The sequence below is a fragment of the Panthera leo genome, chromosome B1 (assembly GCF_018350215.1).
Source record: "Panthera leo isolate Ple1 chromosome B1, P.leo_Ple1_pat1.1, whole genome shotgun sequence".
Taxonomy (NCBI): domain Eukaryota; kingdom Metazoa; phylum Chordata; class Mammalia; order Carnivora; family Felidae; genus Panthera; species Panthera leo.
In genome coordinates, this window is record NC_056682.1 from 20,249,800 (window position 1) to 20,274,813 (window position 25,014).

The window sequence follows — 25,014 nt, forward strand, 5'->3', positions numbered from 1 at the left end:
GGGGGAGGGGGAGGAAAAAAGAGAGGGAGGGAGCCAAAGCATAAGGGACTCTTAAAAACTGAGAACTGAAGGTAGATGGAGGGTGGGAGGGAGGGGAGGGTGGATGATGGGTATTGAGGAGGGCACCTGTTGGGATGAGCACTGGGTGTTGTATGGAAACCAATTTGACAATAAACTTCATATATTGAAAAAATAAATAAATAAATAAATAAATAAAATAGAATAAATAAATAAATAAAAACAAGGTGTACTCTCTAATTTTATGGAGGAGTTTGAAAAGGATTAGCATCTAGGCCCAGAGCTTTTCTTTATTGAGAAGTTTTTAGTTATTAACTCCATGTCCTTACTAATTACAGCTTTATTTAGGTTTTCTGTTTCTTTGTGATTGAGTCTTCATCGGTTTTGATTATCTAAGAATTTGTCCATTTCATCTAGCTTATAGATTTGTTGGCCCACAATTGTTCATAGTACTCTCCTATAATTTTTATTTCTGTAGATAGTAATATCTCTAATTTCAGATTTTAGTAAATCTATTTTTCTTAATCTAGCTAAAGGTTTATCAATTTTGTTAGTCTTTTTGAAAAAAAAGACTTTAGTTTCCATTCATTTTCTCCACTGTTTTTCTATTCTCTATTTATCTGTGCTGAAATCTTTTTTTATTGCCTTCCTTTGGCTAGCTTTGAGTTTAGTCTCTTTTTATGAATAAATTCATCTTTAAATTCTACTTCATGTCACCCCTGAGGTTTCCCTCCTCCAAAAACCATAGCACTTTTTAATGGTACCTTTTCCTACTATGAACCATTGTTATTCATGCAGTTTTTTTTTTTTTCTGCCCCTTCCCATCTGTAAGCTCAAGGCCAGAGTTCATGTCTGATTAATTTTTTATCAACATTTCTATCATACTGACAAGAGTTTAGTCATTTAGTGCCTACTATGTGTGAGATGCTACACCAAGTGCTTTCCGTACATAGTCTCATCTCATCAGAATCATCCCACAGCATCATCATTTTATAGATGAGAAGACTTAGGCTCAAAGAGAAAATCACCTGCCCAACTCATATGGCTACTACCTAACAGAAACAGGTGGTAAATCCAGGTCTATGTGACCCCAAAGACCAGACTTTCTTATGAAACTACACCCTTCCTGCTCATTCATTTATTCAATTGGTATGTGTTGATCATCTATGTGCCAGGAACTGTTCTGGTATTGAGGCTACATTAATGGACAAAACCAACAAAGATCTCAGCCCTATGGTTCTTCTGCTCTATTGTGGGAGAAGACACCCAAGGGCTGGGTCATATGCAGTATTAAAAAGGATGGTCAGAGTAAGCAAAGACTTGAATCCAGGGTGAACAGCCACAACCAAGGCCATTAGCAGGATGATGCTTTGGGTACATAAACAGGCAAGGAGGTCAGGTTGGCTAAAGTAGGAGAGGAGGAGGTCATAGACAGAATAGGGTTAACAGAGTAATGGGATAAATTTAACGAAATGATCTTTTATGATTACCAATATTTCATATATTTTAAGTGTATTTAATACATCTATTTTTAAATGACCTTAAATAAACCCATTTGTACCCATCTCATCATTAGAAAAATGTGTGTGGCATTGTCACCATCCAGAGAAAACAATTTTTCTCATTTTATTATTCTCATGTTATTTAATTTAGCATGGTTTGGATAGTCATACTAATTGTATCAAACTAGAAGTATTTTTATATTCATTGCTTGTTTCCAATCTCTGGTTTCTGAGACCCATCAGTTATTTTTATTTGCAGCTATAACTAATTTACATTTCTCTATCATATGAATACACTGTATGAAAATATCATAACTTATCCATCATGTTGTGAATGGACACATGGGTTTTTCTTCCAGAATGTAGCTATGAAGAGTCTTGTAGGTGTTTCCTGTCAAAATGTGTAAGAGGTTTTTTTGTTTTGTTTAAGTATCATAGACTAAAATTGCTGGTCATGGAGAATGCACTTGCTCAGGTGTGCTGGCTAATGTTTACTGTTCTCTAAAGTGATTTATATTCATAAGCATTCTGAACACATAGACACATCCAGTATTTGAAGAGGGAACTTTTCAAATGTTCTATTTAACTCTGAAATAAATTTACTGGAAAGTTGTAAAGATAGTGTAAACAATTTCCCTAAACCCTCGATCGAGCTTCCACAAATATTAGCATCTTATATAACCATGGTGCATTTATCAAAACTAAGCAATTAACATTGGTCCAAGGCTATTAGCTAAACTACCGATTATAGTAGGGCTTCACCAATTTTTCTAATAATGTCCTTTTCTATTTGAGAATCCAATCCAGAGTATCACATGACATCTAGTTACCATGTCTCCCTAGTCTTCCAAGCTGTAACAGTTTGTCTTTCCTTGTTACTCGTTACCTTGACATTTCAGAAAATACAAGATATTTTATAGACGTTCTTCAACTTATGTCTACTGATGCCTTCTCATGTGGATTTGGAACAAATTTAACAAAGAGGTGAATTACCCTTTTCATTGCATCGTATCACTGGAAAAAGTTGTTAACACGACCTATTACTGGTGATGCTAACCTTACCACTTTGTCAAGTTTCTAACTACTAGGTTTTTCCACTATCAAGTTACCATGTTTCCCATTCTCATTTTCTAGTCATTACAAGCAAGTGACTAAATTCCAGCTACCTATCACAGGGAGGGAAATTAAGCTCCACCTCCTGGTTGAGTATCAAAGAATTTATGGACGTGTGTTAAATTCTCCGCAGGAATTAGAAAATATTTAGGGGAAGATATTCAAGCAAATAGCCTGTTGCTCCTTACTATTTCAGCCACTAATTTTGACATTTACCAATGAATCTTGCCTGCAACCATTATTACTGCGCTATTCCAATGGTCTTTCTCCATTTCTCTCATTCCTTCTGTATTTACTACTTGGAAGATTGAATAAGTAAGTGGTAGAGAAGCAACCAATCATTTATTTGTATCAGTATGAACTCAATGTGCATTTGTCCTATTCTTTGGCTTGGAATTCAGTAGTAGTTATTTTGTTGCTTGAACTGCGCCAGCGTTGGCCTTCAGGAGCTCTTACAAGTCAGTTCCTGTGTTCTTTTCACATGGCCTATTCCCCTTTTTTCCCTTTCTGGCACCAGAAAGTTCTCCAGGCTCATTGTGAATTTTCCCTGCCCTGATTCCCTACAATCAACCATTTCTCTGGGGAACTCTAGTTCCGAAGATACAATTTTTAAAGTCAATTTCCCTGTGTTATTATTGCAATCCCTAGATTATTTCTATGCTCTAATTAATGCTATAATTAACTATAGATTCTCTATAATTAAGCCATGTAGAGTATAGTCCCCAAGCTATCAGACCGTGTTCAAATGAAACATGAATCCATCAACAATGCTTTACCATTCTCTCTTCCAGCATTTACCTACATCATCTCTAAGGGCCCCACATGCTATACAATTCCGTGATTCTACATGAAAAGGCAAAAGCCAAAAGATGTTCCCATGACGAACTTTTCCTTGGGCCAGACAACTGTTTCATTTTGCTAAAAATCTAGTTAACCCCAGTTGACCTCCATTTCATCTTTTCCAGCACTCCTATGGTTATTTATATATTTACTATATAAATAAGGTAATAAAAACATAGAACAATCAGTTCTGCTTATACTAAAACCTATTCTTTTTGACATTAACCTGATATGACCTACTGCTGCCTAAAGCATTAGTCGCCCAACAGTTTCAACCCTAGAACAGGGGTGGCACCTGGGTGGCTCAGTCAGTTAAGCATCTGACTTCAGCTCAGGTCATGGTGTTGCGGTTCATGAGTTCGAGCCCCGTGTCAGGCTCTGTGCTGACAGCTCAGAGTCTGGAGCCTGTGTCCAGAATTTACAGCGCCAAGGTTGAAAAATCCTTCAGTAAAGGCACTTCCAATTTTCAAACTAATCAAATAAATAACAGTTATTTTCCTCCAAAACTCTTGAGGAAAGTATTTGCAAATACCAAAGACTATCTCCATGAAAAAGTTGGGTACAATACAAGATTTTTTGGAAGAATCAGATAGCAGAATATGAAGGATCCACAATAGCCACAAAATATCAAGAAAACAGGGGCACATGGGGGGCTCAGTCAGTTAAGCATCCAACTCTTGACTTGAGCTCAGATCATGATCTCAGGATTGGTGAGCTTAAGGCTCTGCCCTGACAGTATGAAGCCTGCTTGGGATTCTGTCTCCCTCTCTGCCTCTCCCCACTGACACCTGAGGGTTCGTACTCTCTCAAAATAAATGAAAATAAACCTTCAAAAAAGAAAACAATTAAGGAGGGCACTTGTTGTGATGAGCACTGAGTATTACATGTAAGTGATGAATCACTAAGTTCTAAACCTCAAACTAATTTTACCATCTGTATGGATTAACCAGAATTCAAATAAAAACTTCAAATAGAAAAAAAGAAAACAAAGGCCAAGTTAAAGGCTCATGCTGCATTCTAATGGATTCTGATTTGGATGAGTTATTAATCTAACATTGCCATTGCCCAAGTACCTCAGAAAAATAAATTGTTAAATGTGTGGATTATCATGGGGTTTGCAGTTTAAACCAAAACACTAATGGTCTTCTGACTAACAAAAACAGGATTCTAGTGTCATGCAGGTAACAGAATCTGAGGCCAGGAGATAGAAACTAGGACTCTAGACAAGACTCCACCTCTTGCTGACTGTTAGACTCATGGCAAGTCATGTAGCTCTCTTAGGTTCTCCAGTTCCCCCATCCACAAACTTCCTTCCTCAAGTTGATGACGAATTATGAAAGCAATGCCTGACTTATCTACATCACATGACTATTTTGAGAATCGTTGGGGGGGGGGGGGCGGTTAATGTACTTTCTTTCTTACTTATTTGGGTATATCTTCTCATAATACTTTTCTGACACTTCATATGTAAGACTTTGCAAACAACAATGTCTTTGGAAGACTAATGAAAAGTAGATTCCTAGAGAGAGAAGGTTGAACAGTCCCACATAGAGATATTATTGAGCTCTTCTAAATGATTATTTTCTTCTTCAAGGGTCCCATTAGAGTGTGAAAACATTGAACAACAGGATCACATACAAGCCACAAAACTGGGAGAAAAGAGTTGTAAAACACATACCTGCTTAAGAACTTACACTTAAAATTTGCATACAATTCTTAGAACTCAACAATAACCCCATTTTAAAATGTGGGAAAGATCTAGACACCCCCCCAAGAAAGTATACAGATGCCAAATAAGAATACGAAAAGATGGACAAAATCAGTGGTCATTACAGCATTGCAAATTAAAACAGCAATGAGATACCACTACCAACCTATTAAAATGAGTAAACTTTTTAAAAAACTGACACCAATTCCTGACAAAAATGTACAGCAATGACCACTCCCATTCATGGCCGGTGAAAATGCAAAATGGCACAGCCACTTTGGAAGACAGCTTGTCAGTTTCTTACAAAGCTAACCATAGCCTTACCATATGATCCAGCGATCACACTCCTAGGTATTTACCCAACTGGTTTGAAAACTTAAGCCCTCACAAAAATCTGCAGGCAATTGTTTATACAGCCTTATTCACAATTTCCCAAAACTGGAGGAAGATCTACTTCAAATGTGAATGCATAAACAAACTGCGCTCTATTTATGCAAGGAAATATTATTCCACAATAAAAATAAATGAGCTATCAATAGAGACATGGCTGAACATTAAATGCATATTGCTAAGTGGAAGACGCTAGTCTGAAAGGCACATGCTATATGATTCCAATTACATGACAGCCTGGAAAAAGCAGAACTGTAGCAACAGTTAAAAGATCAATGGTTACCAGAGGTTTGGGAGGATTGAGTAAGTGAATCATAGAGGATTTTATAGGTCAGTCACACTTCTGCATAACACAGTAATGGAGGGTACATGACAATTTGTCAAAACCCACAGGACTTTAGAGAAAAAAGAGCAAAATTTGACATATATAAATATTTCAAAATCATTTAAGAGTCTGGGGACCCCTTAATGGTCTGTAGACTGTGACCGCCCCCCCCCAAAAAAAAACTAACCATATTATAAACACATAGAACAACCTTACTGAAAAGGATGGGGGATATGGTGCTGACCTAAGTATTTTTGGAAATGACTGGAGTCTAAGAATTAAGGCAAAGTAAACTGCACCTAAGTACTGTACCCTAGTCAATAAAGTGGTTTCCCACAAGGGTACAGGTTAAAAATTCTCATTTGACTATGCAAGTATATTGAAATTAAACAATTAAGTGAGTCAATCATGGATGGTGGGAACAAGGGTGCTCACTGTTGAAGAGAGAACTTACAGATAAGCAAAGGGAAGAGGCTAGTAAGACCCATGTTGTAATGTATTACAGTTGGACACATTTTGGTATAGACTACATTTAGCTTAATACAGATATAAATGATTACATGTAGACATCTCTAGAGACAGGAGTATACACATGGATTTGTATACACACATACATCCCCTTGCTCTGTCAGTTCAAAGGGCCTAGAAGCAACAGTAGTCCACTAGCACTAGGTACAGCTAGCACTCAGAGAATGGGGTGTAATACCCTTCTCCAATAAAAGTAACCGGGGTTCCTGCAGAAATGGTAGATTTAAGGGCCAGAGCCAAACGGAGACCAGATGATCCAAGAGCATCTTATGATACCAAAGGTTAAGGAAATGCTCAAAAAGTGAGGGTATGTCAAAGGGACACAAGAAAGCCAAAGCTACAACAATTTGAGAAAAATATATACAGTAACTTTGTATTATAACCCAAAGTATAAAATAAGTCCATGCTGATATAAATACATGGATAATTAACTTGGAGATAAGAGAACTCTCCCATGCATAAGAATTCCAAATAATATATAGATACCCTACCCTCAAGGAAGTGGAACATAACTCCCTACTCCCTAAATGTGAGCTGTGCCAAGTGACAGTGTTCCAACGAGTACACCACAGAAACCAAGGACAAAAGTTAACCTGACAAATACTGCCTTAGCCAAATGATCAAGGTCAACATCAACAGTGATCAACATCATTTGTTGACCTTAGCCAAGGTCAACATCAACAGTGGTAAGTCCCATTGATAACATGTACTCTTGATGTGATGTGATGACAACGGCACTTAACTTAGGAGTTCCCTCTCCCCAAAACCTCTAAGATCATTCTAATCATTAAAGAGACAACAACAAAGTCCAAGAGAGAGGCATTCTAAGGCATTCCTGATTAGTGCTCCTCAAAACTTTCAAGGCATCCATAGCAAAGAAAGCCTGAGCAACAGTCACAGTCAAGAGGAGCTTAAAAAGACTGGACCACTAAACGTAATGTGGGTTCCTAGAGGAGATCCAGAACAGAAAAAGCACATTCAGTGAAAAATAAGTAAATCTAATAAAATATGGAGTTTAGTTAATAATAATGTATCCATATTGGTTCATTAACTACAACGGATACACCATAACAACAGAATGTAATAGGTCAGTGATAAGGAACATGGTGAGGAATGTATGTGAACTCTTGGTCTTCTAAGTTTCACAATCATTCTGTAAATATGAAACATAACACTGTCCTAAAATATAATCAATGCAAAACATCATTAGAGAGAGCAATAATGGATTCAATTGTAATTGCACTTTCTTCACAAGCATCTGGTTTTACTAAAGAAAAGACTGGCTCGGTAGGCTACCCTGGGGCAGCTGGGGCCCTCACTCAGTCATTAGCCATTTATAAAATCTAACAGAAAGGTGTCAGCCTTGAGGTACACGTCACAATCACAAAGCTTCATAAAATAAGCAGTAAAAAAAAAATACAATAAAATAAAGGAATAAGCTGGAAAATCTTTCCTTCTACATAAAAAGGGAGCCTGATTTTTATTGCCTAGACCCCTAATAAAGGGCAAAGGACCTTCCCTATACCGTTGAGAAAGGGTCACAAATATGTCCTGGTTTGGATGAAAATCATTCAGCGCCCTTTCCTCCCAGAATACTGGAGCCGTGGTTAAGTATACGTGCTTTTGAATATCCCCCTCTTCCATTCAAGGATCTGGTAATCTGCTGGATGTTGCAAAATACCTAACCAAGTCTTTTCTTACAACAGCAGATCAAAGAATTTTTAGAAGCGTAAATAAAGTCAGAGTGAGCCTGGCGAGGGCCACTTACCTAATCCTTTCCTTTCTCTCTGCTCCAACTACTCATATCTGCATCAGACTTATGGGGGGGGGGAGGGGTGGACCACAAACCCACCATGAAACAAGGTGTTCACTTAGAACAAAGATCAGTTTGCTTTTATATACAGTACCTCTAAGCTAATATATTTCTTCCCCCAAGTTCTACCCCAGAACATAGCTTTCTGACCCACAGACATTTCCCACTCAGCTAGGTTCAAGTTTTTCCCTGTTAAGTAATCACCAGAGATGCTGCTTCCAGCCTGACTAGTTTTGAATGCTCTGGGGCACCTAAAACTGAACTGGTTGCATAAAAGAGGGGAGGGTCACGAAGGCACGCATTCTATAGCAAATCTTGAAAACACCTAGAATATTGGGGGGGAAAAAAACCCCTCACTTCTTTTCCCCACGCTAGTACAAAAGACCTCAGTATATTTAAGATCCAAATTAAATCAAACAACTAAAACTCAGTCTGTGCTACTAAGTGCTGATCACTCTGTGGTGGCAATTCGTTTGCATCTTTGGTTAGGTTTATTCCTAGGTATTTTATGATTCTTGTTGCAGTTGTGAATGGGATCAGTTTGTCTTTCTGTTGCTTCATTATTAGTGTGTAAGAATGCAACTGATTTCTGTACATTAATTTTGTATCCTGTGACCTTGCTGAATTCATGTATCAGTTCTAGCAGACATTGGGTGGAGTCTATCCGGTTTTCCAAGTATAATATGTCATCTGCAAAAAGTGAAAGCTTGGCTTCATCTTTGTCAATTTGGATGCCTTTGATTTCTTTTGTTGTCTGATTGCTGATGCTAGCACTTCCAACACTACGTTACACGACAGCGGTGAGAGTGGACATCCCTGTCATGTTCCTAATCTCAGGGGGAAAGCTCTGTTTTTCCCCATTGAGGATGGTATTATAGCTTTTCACTCTTATGTAGATCCTAAGAAAAGTAACAGAAGACCATGGGGGAGGGGAAAGGGGAAAAAAAAAGTTACAGAGAGGGAGGGAGGCAAACCTTAAAAGACTCCTAAAAACTGAGAATAAAGTGAGGGTTAATGGGGGGTGGGAGGGAGGGGAAAGTGGGTGATGGGCATTGAGGAGGGCACCTGTTGGGATGAGTACTGGGTGTTGTATGGAAACCAATATGACAATAAATTTCATATTAAAATAAATAATTTACTTTTTGAGTCAAAAAATTCATTTGCATTTCCTTGACCCATCACCCTCTTCCCCTCACTTCCCAACACTAGGAAGGCTTCTTTGTAGATGCACTTTAAGCTCCTTGGGGATGGCACACAGGAGCAATCGTGACCACAGAAAAGGAACCTCAAAAACAGGGAGCTTGCTCAGGCAGCCTGTGCACACTGCAGTTCAAGCCTGACATCAGGCTATTGAAATTGAAGATGGAAAACCCGTATTGAGTCACTTGGTTCTCTCCCTCGAGGGCAGTCGATTACGGGGGACAGCATATTATTTAGGACTTTGGCCAGTTCTATTCTAAAGAGCCCTTCCTTGGAGGCTATTAACTCAAACCTGGCAAGGATTTTATTACAAGTGGAGGGCTTTCTACTGGTTGATCATTTCTTCCACAAAATGCACATTCTCCTGCAGAGATATTAAAAAAAATAAAACTTACCAAACAACCTGAGAACAGTGTATTATGGAAAGAGTGTGGAACATGAAGCAAATTGTCCCAAAGTGGTCCCAGATGCTCACTCGGACTTGCCTGGACAACAGCTTGCTAAGACTCCTTTCCTCTCTACTTTCTCCCTGGAAGGAGGGGCTGTAACCAAGCTAAGCTTCCCAAAGGACTTGTGGCCTCATCTCGCTTTCCTTACAGCAACATCCCACAGACCTCGAGATCCCCAGGTGCAGTTCATGTTCCCAGGCAACACTCATAAACCGCTGAAACCCATATCCAGACTCCTTGGTGCTGAGAGAGGCTGAATATTCCCCACATGTAAGTTTGCTTTCAGGCTCGTCCTATTAGAAGGGCAAAGTGCCCCCACTAGAAAGCACACATGCTACTCTTCAACACAGCACTTTGGCCCCCGTATTTTCTCCACAGGGAAAAATGGGAGGGTAGGAGACCCTTGCTTTTTCTCCTCTATGGCTTTCTAAGCATTTGCCTTCCCTCAACCCAGTAGATGCCCTGACCCACCTCATGCTCTAACCTAGTGCGTGACAGAGAGTGACCCAGATGAGACCCTCCTTGAACAAAAACTAAGGACTTGCGAGCCAAAAACTGGGCCAAATGTGTGCTCCGATGCTCATTAGTTATATGAGCCTCAGTTTCTTCATCTAGCAATCATACCTACCCCAGATCCTAAGAGCTAGCTGGTGATAATGTATCCTCAGTAAATGGTTACAGTTGACACATTAAGGAAACTCAGTAAGTGGTAGCTACCATTAGCAGTGTCATTTTTCTCAGCAGTAGACTTTTGAATAGTTTTTAAAATGCAACCTAAAATGTACAGTTTGATGTATTGTACAAAATTAAGTTTTTAAGTTTATTTATTTTGAGAGAGAGACAGAGCAGGGAAGGGACAGAGAAGGAGAGAGAGAGAATCCCAAGCAGGCTCTGCACGGACAATGCAGAGCCCAACCTGGAGCTCAATCCCCCAAACTGTGAGATCACGACCTGAGCTGAAATCAAGAGTCAGACGCTTAACCGACTGAGACCCCGAAGCACCCCAGGAATAAAGCTTTTTAATCCACAGAATAATGATAAAGCCCTGCTTACTGGTTATATGAATGATGAAGAAAATGAAGAAATGCTCGTCTTGCTCTAGGCACATTAGTGATTGGTGCATCTATCCCGGTACTCAAGATGCAAACCCAAATGCAGGACATTCACGGAGGCATCAGCTCCAAACGCTCCACTTCTCTCCAAATCTGGCATGGCAGGGGGTTGATCTCCTGCAGTCACCTAACACTGTTCATCAGGCTACACAGGAAGCATCCATCACCCCTAAAGGCTAGGTTTTAAATGCTGTGGAACCAGAAAGTGTTAAATTTCAGAGTATATTGGGATATGAAGGTGTGACGGGAGTAGGACAGTACAAGAGCCAGAACATTCAGGAACATCCAGTGTGGGTGACAATCTTGCAGACACAAGGAGGGCCAGACCTGGCCTCTTTCTCATCACCATGAAGGCCCTAAGCAGAGTTCAGAGATACCCTGGCTTTATTCTTAAGTCTCTTAGCACCACTCCCAGGTCTGTAGCCATAAAGCCTTGACCGAAGATTGACAATAGAGGACCAGGAGTTTAAACAGCTTAAAGTAAATTGGCATTGGGTGTTAAAGACCTAGATTTCTCTACCATGTTGGCAGCATCTCAAGTTGAATTAAAATCCAACAATACAACTCTGGGAGACATCGCCTTCTAGGCACACAAAGAAAGCTGAAAGAAAAGGTAACCAATTAAGGGCGGGGTACATTTTAACTAATCTAACTTACACAAAGGGAAACAAGTCTGGCAATATTGCTCCGGGCCACATAGTATTTAAAGCACTTTAAGTTGAACGAGCACTGGATTATGTTAAATCGATCAGCTAATAATAAAGATGACATTTATAAATTTTAAGATGCCAACTAAAAGAGCCTCCAAGTGTATAAATCAAAAACATACAGATGTATGGCAGAAATCGAGGTTTTGAATCCACTGCTATCAACGTCTAACAGATCCCCAATTCAAAAATAAAACAAGGCCCCCCCCAAAAAAAAGTAATGTCACTAATGAGGTAGAACTAATAGAATCTGCCAACTTCTTGATCTTAAAAGTACAAGTCTCATCCTATTTCATACTCTTGGTCCATATACAATCACCAACTGTGAAAATAAAATTATCAGTCTATTTCAAGGAATTATTATGGCAAAGAGCTGATAAAAATAGTTACCCAAATGAACCGTTATACTGCTAAGTGATGGGGATGTACATGATGACTTAACTACTGCTTGCAGGCCCCACTAGGCCCCCTAATTCAGATATTTGTGTTTTAACTTTTACAACCTTCTGGGCTGCCATCATCATTTTATAGTTTGCTATGGAACTGTACCAAGTCTATAAAATCTGAAAAAGCCCTCAAAACTCTACATATGTGGATGGTCACTGGACCTAAGAATTGCTCTCCACGTTTTGCACCAAATTCTTAACAAATTAAACATAAATACTCCATGTTCCCAGAGACGTGAATGAAAAGGACCCACCGGAGGACTGCTGAGCTGACACTCAGCACCTCCCGTAATTTTGCATGTGAGTCTTTCATAGACCGTTCTGCCTTTCAGTTCCCCCATTCACACATTCAATAGGCATCCTTTTCAAAAATTATTTTCTGTATACCTTATGAATCCAAATACCAAAACGATTTCACCACAAGGATGGGAATCTTTTCCATGTATGTTGTGAATCACAAAAATCACATCGCTCAGTTGAACCCTGAATGTGCAAATCTAGCGGGCACCAGGAACAGCAGGATCCTGAGTGTGTAGACAGGACCATAAAACTTGCACAGCCGTTAATTGTTCCTGCAAAGCAAACTGCTCAGGAGATTAGTAGCTGTTTTTCTTTTTCCTCTTTTCTTGTTGACATTTGAACCATCATTGCCACCACCACCCCTCCCCACTAATCAATCAGGTCATTGCATGAATTGAGGGAGAGACATCGTGTCACCTGTTTCCTCTCTATCCAGAAGTGATTTGCCAGAGTAGCAGAGCTCAGGAAGCTGGATTCACCATAAAGGTTATTTTGTGTACGGGAGGGGAGGTGAACGGTCAGATGGGTGAAACAGGTGATGGGGATTCAAGAGTACGCTTACCGTGATGAACACTTAGCAATGATGGAATTTTCCAATCACTCTATTGTACACTGTATGGTAACTATACTGTAATCAAAATTTTAAAAACCTCATTAAAAAAATTAATAGTTACTTTGTGGACATTTTCCTCTGACATACACCTGTGTTTGTGTTTTAATGAGGACAAATTAAGGACCCCTGTGGGTCACAGACTTCTCTAATAGCCAAGGGTGGCTCCATAGAACACAAAAGCATTGATTTATGAAGCCCTTCAGAAAACTAGTATTGTTTTTGTGGGCGCTATAGAGTAAATTTTCAAGGAAATACAAAGACACGTTCTCCACAAAGATATATATGCAAATGCCCATGAATACAAGCTTGTGCGCTATGGCAATAATAAAAAAAAGCAAACAAAACAGGAACCGAATTTACCCTCTCCACCTCCAAGCTTCCCCCCTCTGAAAACGACTCCAAAAAATTATCAGATATAATTATCTCCTATAAAATCAATCTCAAAAGATTAGAGACAGACCCTATAACTTCTAGATTTAACTCATTATGAAATAATTCAGTAAGATATCTATGTAAATCATAACCTTTGGAGGTCCAAATTTATCTAGTTCCTTTGACTACCCTATGAGAAAAATTCTGAACGGTGGACTTCTTTTATGTTTCAAGGCATGTGAAATTACTGTGCAGAGGAATATAAAATAACAATTTATGCTTGTTATAAATCCATTCCTACAACCCTGCAGGTTCTGGTTCAAGATGGCAACAGTAGGAAGATGGTGAACTCATCCTCCCATGGATGCACCTCATCTACAGCTACATAGTGAAAACCTTCCTTTGAAGAAAACCTAAAAACTCTCTAAGCAACTCGTAAGCATCTACCAACCCAAGGCCCATACAGAAGCAGGAGAGTCTAAGTCTCAATTTCATCAACCACACCTAGGGCGGCAACCCACAGTCAGGAGGGAACTGAAAAGCCAGAGTTTCTCCCTGGGAAGCGAAGGGTTTAAACCCTCCGTCACACACAACTTTGAAAACCTGCAAAGCGATGCGCCCCCAAAACAGGGAGCTTTGCAAACCAACAGGGTTCATGTCCCCAAGGCGAAAACCATCTGAGAAATCGGCTCCGAAGGGGCTCACGCCCTCCAACTCACCTGCCCAGGACTCCGCGCCGATGCAGTTCAGAGGCACGTGGAGACTTGACGTGAATAAGGTCCATTTGCTAATTTTTTATTTATTGACTTATTTAGTTTTGAGGGGGAGGGGGAGGGAGGGGGGAGGGAGAGGGGAGGGAGAGGGGAGAGGGAGAGGGAGGGGGGGAGAGGGAGGGGGGGAGAGGGAGGGGGGGAGAGGGAGGGGGGGAGAGGGAGGGGGGAGAGGGAGGGGGGGAGAGGGAGGGGGGGAGAGGGAGGGGGGGAGAGGGAGGGGGGGGAGAGGGAGGGGGGGAGAGGGAGGGGGGAGAGGGAGGGGGGAGAGGGAGGGGGGAGAGGGAGGGGGGGGAGAGGGAGGGGGGGAGAGGGAGGGGGGGAGAGGGAGAGGGAGAGGGAGAGGGAGAGGGAGAGGGAGAGGGAGGGAGGGAGAGAGAGAGAGAGAGAGAGAGAGAGAGAGAGAGAGAGAGAGAGAGAGAGAGAAGGCATGCTCGCTTGCGCCTGCCCGCAGGCAAAGGGCGGGGGAGAAGGAAACGGAAAGAGGTTTAAGCAGGCTCCACAGCGTGGGCGGAGCCCAAGGCGGGGCGTGATTTCAGCACAGTGAGATCAAGACTTGAGCGCAGATCAGGTGTCAACACTTAACCCACTGAGCCGCCCAGGAATCCCTCATTTGCTAATTTGAAAGCACCTGAAAGGCATGCATCTAATTGAGCACATATCTAACAGGCTGCTAGGTGGCAGGCACCATCGTTTTCCTTTTCTTTCAAGTGCCCTCTACACCTCCCCCTTTGCCTGGGTCTAGCTGACAGGTGTCATCTTCTTCCCCCCACGCCCGCTTTGTTTTTCTTTTTCCCCCGCTGGCACCATCTACACGCTCTCCCTTTGCCTTATTGCATTCGATGGATGCCATTTTTGTCTTCGTCTGCCGTACTCCAGAGTGCCATTGTCTCCCGGAAGGGATCTCTTACCGTCTTCTGGTGCCCTGGTTTCTGCAACTGCTGCCCAGAGGACACGCTGTTGATCACGTGGGGCCAGTGGGCATAATTAACCCTTTTTAATTACCCTAGTTAGCCTTTGCAGAATCCTTGGAGTGTGGGCACTGTCTGTGCACTCTCCAAAGCTCCGGAGTGCCAGTACCTACCGCAGGGAAGCTTTTACATACATCTGGTGCTCCAGATTTTATGTCCACTGCCTTGGTTTTTGTGACTGCTGCCTAGGTGATGCCCCTTGATCATCTGGCTCTGGGTGCCAGGGAAGGAGGGTGGGCTTGTGTTCTTGGATCCCATGGGATTGTAACAACCAGATAGAGTTCTTGGCTGGCTCCACCCCCCAGGGCACTGCACAGACCGCAGAAAGAACACACCCCCAGTCTATCTGTGAAAGAGGCCTGTTTGCTTGTCCAGAAGCTTCAGGCTTAGGAGCAGGTTTCACGTCTTGCTCGTATCTCCCAGATAGGCGTTTATGCACTCTCCTGGAGCCCCAATTTTTGCCAATTTCTACTGCTACCCAGGGGACTTCCAGATCACCTGGCTCTGGTAGGCAGCACAGTTGACAGTTGTGTTCCTACAGGACTGTATATATATTCAAACTTTAAAAGCTTCTCCCTGAGGGTCTGGCTGCAAACAGTCCGCCTCTAGGTGTGGAATGTCATCCTTCCCTTTGGGACACTGAATGGGTTTGGCACACTCTCAGCTACAGGGTTGAGGATATATTAAAGATGTGACAGGCTGCTTAGACAATCACAAATGTTTGAGAGAATACCTAGAGCGAGAGCAGGGTGAAATGATGAGGTCCACTACCTATACAAGGCCACTCCTTTACCACCGAGAGGTGGCTATTTCATCTAATGCATAGAAACCAACACAGAGGGGTGCCTGGGTGGCTCAGTCGGTTGAGCGTCCGACTTTGGCTCAGGTCACCATCTCGCGGTTCCTGAGTTCGAGCCCCGCATCGGGCTCTGGGCTGAAGGCTCAGAGCCTGGAGCCTGCGTCCGATTCTGTGTCTCCCTCTCTCTCTGCCCCTCCCCCGTTCATGCTCTGTCTCTCTCTGTCCCAAAAATAAATAAACATTAAAAAAAAAATTAAAAAAAAAAAAAGAAAAAGAAAGAAACCAACACTGAGAGTCAAGAAAAATGAAGAAAGAGAGATAGGTGCCAAAGGGAAAGAATAAGATAAACGCCCAGGGGAAAACCTCAATTAATGTAGATAAGTAATTTACCTGATAAAAAAAGCTCAAAGAAATTGTCATAACAATGCTCACTGAACTCAGGAGAAGAATGAACACAGTGAGAACTCAAACAAAGAGAAAATATAAGTGCCAAAGCGAATCAGAGAGCTGAAGAACATAATAACTGAACTGAAAAATAAATCCATTCCTGCTTAAATCCCAGAAACATGGGACGACATAATGAAAAGCCCAATGGTCTAGAAGTTAGTACTTCTTCAGTCCAGTCATCAATGGCTCCCGAGTTAGAACATGCCTCTTTGTCAATTGGGTGTTAAACCAGTTATTATCTTACATGCCTCACAGAGTTAATACACTTTACTTTGAACTTGCTACCAAATAGTTCCTAGGGCTGTATCTGTAGTTCATCCCACAAATAGAAAAGTAGGCTAAGACATACAGAGAAGTCAACCAGGACAGAAGACCATGTTCTGCTTTTGCTTATGGTCTCTATCATCCTGCTTTCCTTCCTTCCTTCCTTCCTTCCTTCCTTCCTTCCTTCCTTCCTTCCTTCCGTGTGTCAGGATGATTGGAAGAATTAGAGACACTTGTAGAAAAAAACATGTTCATGGTCTATTTCTCTCCTTCAACAAACAAAAAGCTATGAGTTCTCCTTTATCACATCCAGTATTCAGAAATTTACATTTCAACATTGAGGCACTCACTGCTAAGGAAGCATAACCTATTGAATGCAGTGATAGCCCATACTTGTTGCTCTGACCTTCCAGCTCCTTCTCCTCAGGTACAGCCCATTAACTTGACACCGTAATTTATTTGCCTATGAGAGTATCTCAGATATCCCAAATCACAGGTGTGAAGTGTGCTGTGAAGAGCACAATGGCCCTGAACTCCTAAGACATCCTAGACAGCCTAGAAGCATTGTGGGTAGGCTAGTCCACTATGACTGTGGGAAATAAAGGATTTGGCTTGAGAAAGCAAGCAGGAGTTGTAACTGCCAGCTGCCATAACCAACTTCATCACAGACTGCCCCAAAGGAGCAGAAGTTGTTAGCTTCTCCATGGACTCCCAGGAGAGGTTTAGCCTATGGGGAAAGACAGGAAGTGAATTCTTTCTCAATAATCTAACTTTGGCCACCACAGGGTTGGTAAGATATTCCCCCAAGGGCTGAGAGATGGCGTCCAGGGGCATTGGAACTCCTAGATCCATCTTCAAGCTTCATGCCCTTGCTTTATCACAGGGCTGTTAGTCCTCAAAAATCATCAACTCCCCAAGCAGTTGAAGTCCCACCCCAAGCAGGAAACTCCCTGCCCAAAGGCAACGCAATCATGATTTTTTTTAATGCATAATTGCAATTCATCTTCACATTATTATTTAAATTGTTTGATAATACAGCCTTATTCTTATTAGTATCTTAAGATACTTACTAGTATTTATACAAACAAGCTGCAACTGCTAATTAAAAAATAGGGTTTTTTTAAATTTTTTACTTATTTTTGAGAGAGGCAGAGTGTGAGTGGGGGAGGGGCGGTGAGAGGGAGACACATAACCTGAAGTAGGCTCAAGGCTCTGAGCTATCAGCACAGGGCCCAATGCGGGGCTTGAACCCAGGAACCATGATATGATGACCTGAGTGGTGGTCAGACACTTAATGGACTAAGCCACCCAGGCACCCCAAAATAGGAGGGGTTTTTTCCTCAATAAGAGTATTTTTTTTTAATTAATTTATTTATTTTGAGACAGAAACTGCACCATGCATGTGCAAGCACGAGAGGGAGAGAGAGAGTCCCAAGCAGGCTCCACCCTGTCTGCACAGAGCCCAATGTGGGGCTCGAACCCACGAACCATGAGATCATGACCTGAGCCAAAACCAAGAGTTGGATGCCTGACCAACTGAGCCACCCAGGCGCCCCAAGAGTACATTCTTTACAAGGACACTATTTGAATAAGAATTCCATACAAATAGAATATATACTTAATGCAGGAAAGCAAGGAAGGATTTTACATTACACAAAACATTCAGTTGGTTCAATCACCGTGAATGAGGCTTCTAACCAAATACTGTTTTTTTCCAAACACTTATTTTTTATATTTATTATAAGTATTGCAGTCAGTTCAGTATATGCCAACAATCACGCCGTTTTTAATATTTAGTAGCATGAAACACACTTACCTGTTTCCAAAGGGATGTGTGATGTGGGCTTCATTTCAGAGGGCAGAAGTGATTGAATTACTGTCTGCTCTTTAATGTTCCAACTAACCATTCCATTGTCTCATCAAGGCCAATGCCTTTGGTTGCTCAAGTTTTTACTCTCTTCCATTTCAGTCCTTCCACACAGGTAACCCAAGTGAATTTGTCATCTCTGAGAGTCATGGCTGTTCCTTGTCCTGCTTCCTTGCAAACACCACTAAAAATGGCTTTTCTCTGTTCTTCTTCCCCCAACATGGCATCTAACTCTCAACGCCAATTGGGTCCCTGTCACAACGGTCCACTACAGAAATGACTACATCTGTGCTTGAATAATAACATCTAAAGTACGGGCTGATACTTATCTGTCCTCCTAAATCCCAGACTTGGAATTTAAGGCTCTTGTATAATACTGTATATTACTGTGTCAACTTTACATCCAATAGTAGGAATAGTAGCTACAACTTCTCCAACCTGTAATCTGCACAAAATCGTAGTTTTTCCTGGCCCGTTTAATGCCCAGATTAAAATCCCCGTTTCCCAGGCTCCAAACAGACTGGAAAAGATACTGGAGAAAAAGCCACCCATGATGAACCACCTGGCGGCCCTTGTGGGTTCTCGGAGACCCGCCCGGCTCAGCAGCGCCTCCTATTGGAGCCTTGGCGCCGCCACCTCCGCTCGCCTTGGCCCTGCGGCTCCAGCTCTGGCTCCAGCGCGGTGTCCTTGAAGTCCAGTCCACCGGCAACTTCCACACGGGAACCGCTAACACAGCCTTATTTTGACTTAAACTCTTAGAGGTGTTCTTTCAGGCTAACAATTTCTACCTTTATTTCAGCTCAAATTTTTTTTTTTTTTTTTTTTTTTTTTAAGCTAGGGTAAAATGAGTAGAATCAAGTACCATAGAACTCCATTCTTGGGGACGGCATGAATACCCAGATTTTCGTTTCATCATATATCTTCAGAAATCACCAGGCCACGTGAGCACTTTAAAACTTTTACTGGAAATGAATGCACCAATATACTATGGTGGGGTTACATTGATTTTCATTGTATTCTTTATGCTTTTCTTCATTTTCCCAATTTTCTAAAGAAAAGTTGTTATGGAAGCTGTAACTACCTTTTGAAAATATATACATTTAATAATATGAAATTGCTATTATATGGAACATTCTAGAAAAAAAGATGAAAGCCCCAGCAGGGCTTCCTATATGTCAGAACTACTTAGAAGGTGCTCAGTACACAAGTGCTCTAGATCTCCTCAGGCAGCAGTTAAGTAAACAACTTGAATTCACTAATTATAACAGAAAAAAACTGAATTATAGAACAATTGATGATTTGTCTAAGATGGACAGGTACTCTTGGGCACTCCTGGGGGGAGGAAAAAAAAGAACCATGTGTAACTCCTATTATTTTGACCACTCCACATTTTGCTCCAGAACTTTCTACATCACCATTAGAGAGAGCATGGTATGGAACCACTCTGAAAAAGTCTTAACTTCCCCACCAGTTTTCCTTCCTTTTTCTTCTTAACAAATTGAAGTTTGCCTTCATCTTAATTATGCAACCAATGGAAAGACTTAAAAAGCTATGTGATAAAAAGTGTTCCTGCTTTTGTTCCTCACAACACCAAATAATGAGTCTATTATTTTCATTGAACTGGCAATTGGCTTGACTTGTTTCCAAATTGGCTTTTCTTGGACTTTGGCATCATGTAGAAACAACTTTAATCTAACAGGCGTTTGCAACTAAATGTAAGATTATTGACATACCTGCACAGGAAACCCGAAAATTGGCATCCTGATGAAAAGGATTCATACATTTTTATAAGAATAGGTAACACTTAGAATTTAGGATGTGCCAAGTGGTATTAGCTCCTTACATGTACTAACTCACTTAATCCCTATAACAACCCGAGGAAAAGGCATATCAGTATCCTCATTTCATTTTTTTTAATGTTCATTTATTTATTTTGAGAGAGAGTGAGAGTGAGTAGTGGAGGGGCAGAGAAAGAGGGAGACAGAGAATCCCAAGCAAGCTCCACGCTGTCAGCACAGAGCCCGATGCTCTGAACTCATGAACTGTGAGATCATGACCTGAACCAAAATCAAGAGTTAGATGCTTAACTGACTGAGCCACCCAGGTGACCCTCATTATCCTCACTTAAAAGAGAAAGAAACTGAGACACAGAGCAATTAAATAATAGCTAACTAGTAAAGCAACAAAGAGTTGATCTGAGGCAGCCCTGGTCTGAGACCTGCATTCTTGACCAGTAAGCTGAAACTGCACCATCACCCTGCAAACACTGCTCTGGTTTATCCATCCCGTTGGTCTATCTAATGTAGTGATCAGGACCATAAGCTGTGGCGTCACACTCAGGCGTTCATGCCCAGCCTGCCACTTACTGGCTGAGTATCCTTAAACAAATTACTAAGTAAATATCTTTGCCTCAATTTCATACCTAACTTACATGATTGTCATAAGGGTTAAATTAGATCATGTTTGCACAGCATTCAGCCAGTGTAACCGAGCACTGAGGCTCCTGTAAATCGTTCTTATTAGAATTATATCTCCTTTCTAACATAAATTTTGTCCTCAAATATAGTACAATGCATTTAGAATGTTTACAGCCAGAAGAGAAACTTTCAAGGAAGAAGGCAGATCCCTTGTCTCAGAACTGAAGAGGAGTCAAAAGCCAAGATTTGACTATAGTTGGAAAGTTTTGCAGATCTCAAGTGAGTAGCACTTTCATCTAGTTCTTTTATTTCAGGGCACAGGAAATACCCTTACTGGAGTATTTTCAAGCTCTTTTTTTGCTGCCAAGAGGCAGAAACACAAACAATGCACTGCTTGTAATCCTTGCCTCAAGAGATCTGTGAACAAAATGAAGAAACAAAGAACTGGCAAGAAGGACTGTGCTGGACCAGTTCAATACTACACTTTTTTTGGACTGGGGAAAAAAAAGAGTAATTTCTTCCATGGGAACAGCCAGTGCATATTATTCTAGTGAAAGTACTTAAACACACAGAATAGAGACAGAACATAAAAAAAGAGCAAATTGTCTTAAGGAAAGAATGAACTCCTATGGGAAAAAGATGCTCTCATTTACTTTTCTACCAGGAGAGCAGAGATTAATGCTGAGAGAGAATCTCTAGCTCAGGGTCTGGCATGGAATAGGTAAGGAGGTCAATTAACATTTACTAGACGAGGAAGAGAAGAATCTTCTACACAACAACCGAACCTTCTTTCAGGAAAGACAAGTGTGTATTTGCTTTGATTTGCTCTTGGACGCATGTTCCATTCAACTGCAGTCGCAAAGAGAGGAAGTTTGTTTATAGAAAGCTAATGCCAACATTTTAAACTATTTTCTCTATAAATATATATTTCAAAGCTTAAAATTTCATGGATAAGAAAATTATTTTCTCTTTTGAAATTACTCAACTTTGCATCTTTGCTGAATAATTCTTAAGACTGCTGATTATGCGAGAGATCAGCAGAGATGATGGTTACAAAGCAGATCAAATAGTTTTTGCTCCCTAAAACCAACCTAAACCTGGTGTTTGGGACGCATAAGTGGCTCAGTAGGTTGAGCGTCAGACTCTTGATTTCGGCTCAAGTCATGATCCCAGGGTTATGGGATCAAGCCCCACATGGAGTCTGCTTAAGATTCTCTCTCTCCCTCTGCCCTTCTCCCCTGTTGATATGTGTGCTCTCTCTATCAAATCCAAAAAAAAATTAAAAATTAAAAGTTTAAACCTGGTGATAGTGATGGTCACTTTTATGTGTCATTCTGACTACACAGTGGACTCAGATATTAGGTCAAACACCAACCTGTCACTGTAAAGGTATTTTTTTAGATAAGATTAACATTAACATTAATCTGTAGACACTGAGCAATGCAGATTACCCTCCATAAATTTGGTGGGCATCAACCAATCAACTGAAGGCTGAAAAAAAAGACTGAGGCCTAAAGAAGAGGGAATTCTGCTTTTAGGCTACCTTTGCACTCAAGCTGTAACACGACTCTTCTCTGGGTCTCCAGCCTACCAGCCTGTTCTGCAAATTTCAAACTTGCCACCCCCAATCACATAAGCCAATTACTTAAAATAAATAAATCCCTTTCTCTTTCATATATATATATATATATATATATATATATACACACATATATATGAAACAAATTATATAAAATAGAACAAATTACATATACATATATATGTATCTACACACACATACATATACACGCACACATATAAATATACACATCCTATTGGTTCTGTTTCTCTTAAGAACCCTGACTTATACAACAACCTTGTGAGTTAGCTCTCTGAGCTACCTTCATCAGGGTAGCTCTGGCAATCTGGCCAGACATAGCTGATCTTGGCTGATCACTCACACAACTGCAGTCAGCTGAGTGGTTGGGTGGGGGCTGACTCGCATGGGCTCTCATCCTCCAGCAGGCTACCTGGAGCTTATTCACATAGTGGCTGGGCAACCTTCCTAGAGAAAACAGAAGCATGCAAAGCCTCTGAAGGCCATAGCCTGGAACTTGCACAAGTCACTTCTGCTGCCTTGTGTTGTCCAAAGAGAATATAAGGTCAGGCCAGATCCAGGAGCGAGCAAAGTATGCGCTACTTCCGGATGACAGGAAGTGGAAAGAGATCGTGGCAATTTGCAATCTACCACGCAGCTGAGTTGAAGCTCACAGAGTGTTAGTGGAGGGCAGACCATTGCTGCAGTGGTTAATTTGCCGGATAGACTATAAAAGGTGAATAAGATGTTATGCTTGACCTAACGGAGCTTACAATTAGTGAGAATGAGGGAGGGATAAGAATAACAACAATAATGGGAAACAGTGGTACGTGCAATAAGTGAAGCCATGCAAGCCCTAAAATGGGAAATTCAAATTGGATCAAGTGGACAATAAGACTTCCTGGAAGACCTAACATTTGAAGGATTATAGTTAGAGAAGTCCATGATAAACTAATGTGTATGCCTGGAAGAATACCAAATTTTCATTTAGGTAATTAGGATACAAATACTTTTTTAAGTTTATTTTAAGAGACAGAGAGAGGGAGAGAGAGAGGGCCGGGGGGGGGGGGGGCGGGGGAAAGAATCCCACGCAGGATCCCTACTGGCAGCACAGAGCCAGACACGGGGCTCAAACTCACAAACCGTGAGATCATGACCTGAGCCAAAGCCAAGAGTCGGATGCTTAACCCACTGAGCCAGCCAAGGTGGTGCCCCAGAAAATATTTTATTAGTAATTTTACATAGTGATGAATAGAGTTGGTCTCTGAGTTAAAAAGAACTCTGTTGGATGCTCGGCTTTGCCACTTACTAGCTAAGAGAAACTTGGGTAAATTATTTAACCTCTTCGTTACCTAAATTCTTATTGTAAGATGGAAACAAAAATAGTACCTGCGTATTAAGGTTGCTGTGTGTGTTAAGTGAAGTGTATGTAAAGTTTGACAAAAGGGTCTGGAGCATAGTAAGTAAGCATGCAATATGTTATTGTTACACTTTTTCTTTTCAGTATTCATTATTGCTTATTTTGTTTTTTAAACTCCAAGAGAGATAATTATCAAAAACTCTTTTTAGTGTTAGAGTTACAAGAGTTAACTGCTTGAATAATTGTCTCTCTTGATCTTCAAAAACAAAAACAAAAACAAAAACAAAACAGAAAACAAAAAACAAAAAAACAAAACAGAAAATCCTTTCTTGAAAGGAAGAGGTAGTCTATGGCTGCTGTCCAGGACAGCAGTGTTCAACGTGAGCTCCGCCAGCCCGTGGATGTCCCCAGGATCCTTTCAGGGTTAAGCAAGTACTATTATTTCATACTTAGACATATTTGCTTTTTCCACTGTGTTGACACTTACACTGATGTTACAATAGTAATGACAGGTAAACTGCTGGGTAACTTAGCACAAATCAAGGCAGAGGCAGCAAACTCTGCTAATGATCACTGTATTTTTCACCTGCAACCACTCATAATGGAAAACATGTTCAGTAGACTTAGGGATCACCTTAAAGCAGTAAGATACGTTATCGATTTCACCAAATTCTATCCTTGATGAAACGAGAAGCATACACAAAGCACTTTGGTTGTACGTTGAATTCAGATAGTTGCTTTGAACAAAATTACTTGTGTGACTGTTTGAGTTGTGAACTTAGCTAGCCAGTTTTTTCCAGGGAAACAATATTTATAGTTGAAAGAATGGCAGACAAAGTATGGTGGTTCAGACTAGGGCATTTCACATACATGTTCACAAAAATCCAATGAAGTGAGTCTTTAACTTCAAGGAAAGTGTTTATTGCCAACATTAAATTTCCAGTATGAAAACTTCCCAATACCTCAAGACTTTTTTTTTTAATGTTTATTTACTTTTATTTTGAGAGAGAGAGAGAGAACAGGGGAAGGGGCAAAGAGAGAGGGAGACAGAATCCCAAGCAGGCTCCATACCATCCACACAGAGCCCAATGAAGGGCTTGAACCCAA

The 25,014-nt window shown here is 41.0% G+C and overlaps 1 pseudogene; it reads right to left on the reverse strand.

Moving 5' to 3' along the window:
• Positions 1-18,560: 18,560 nt before the first annotated feature.
• LOC122216853 lies at positions 18,561-19,106 on the reverse strand (annotated as a pseudogene).
• Positions 19,107-25,014: the final 5,908 nt, after the last annotated feature.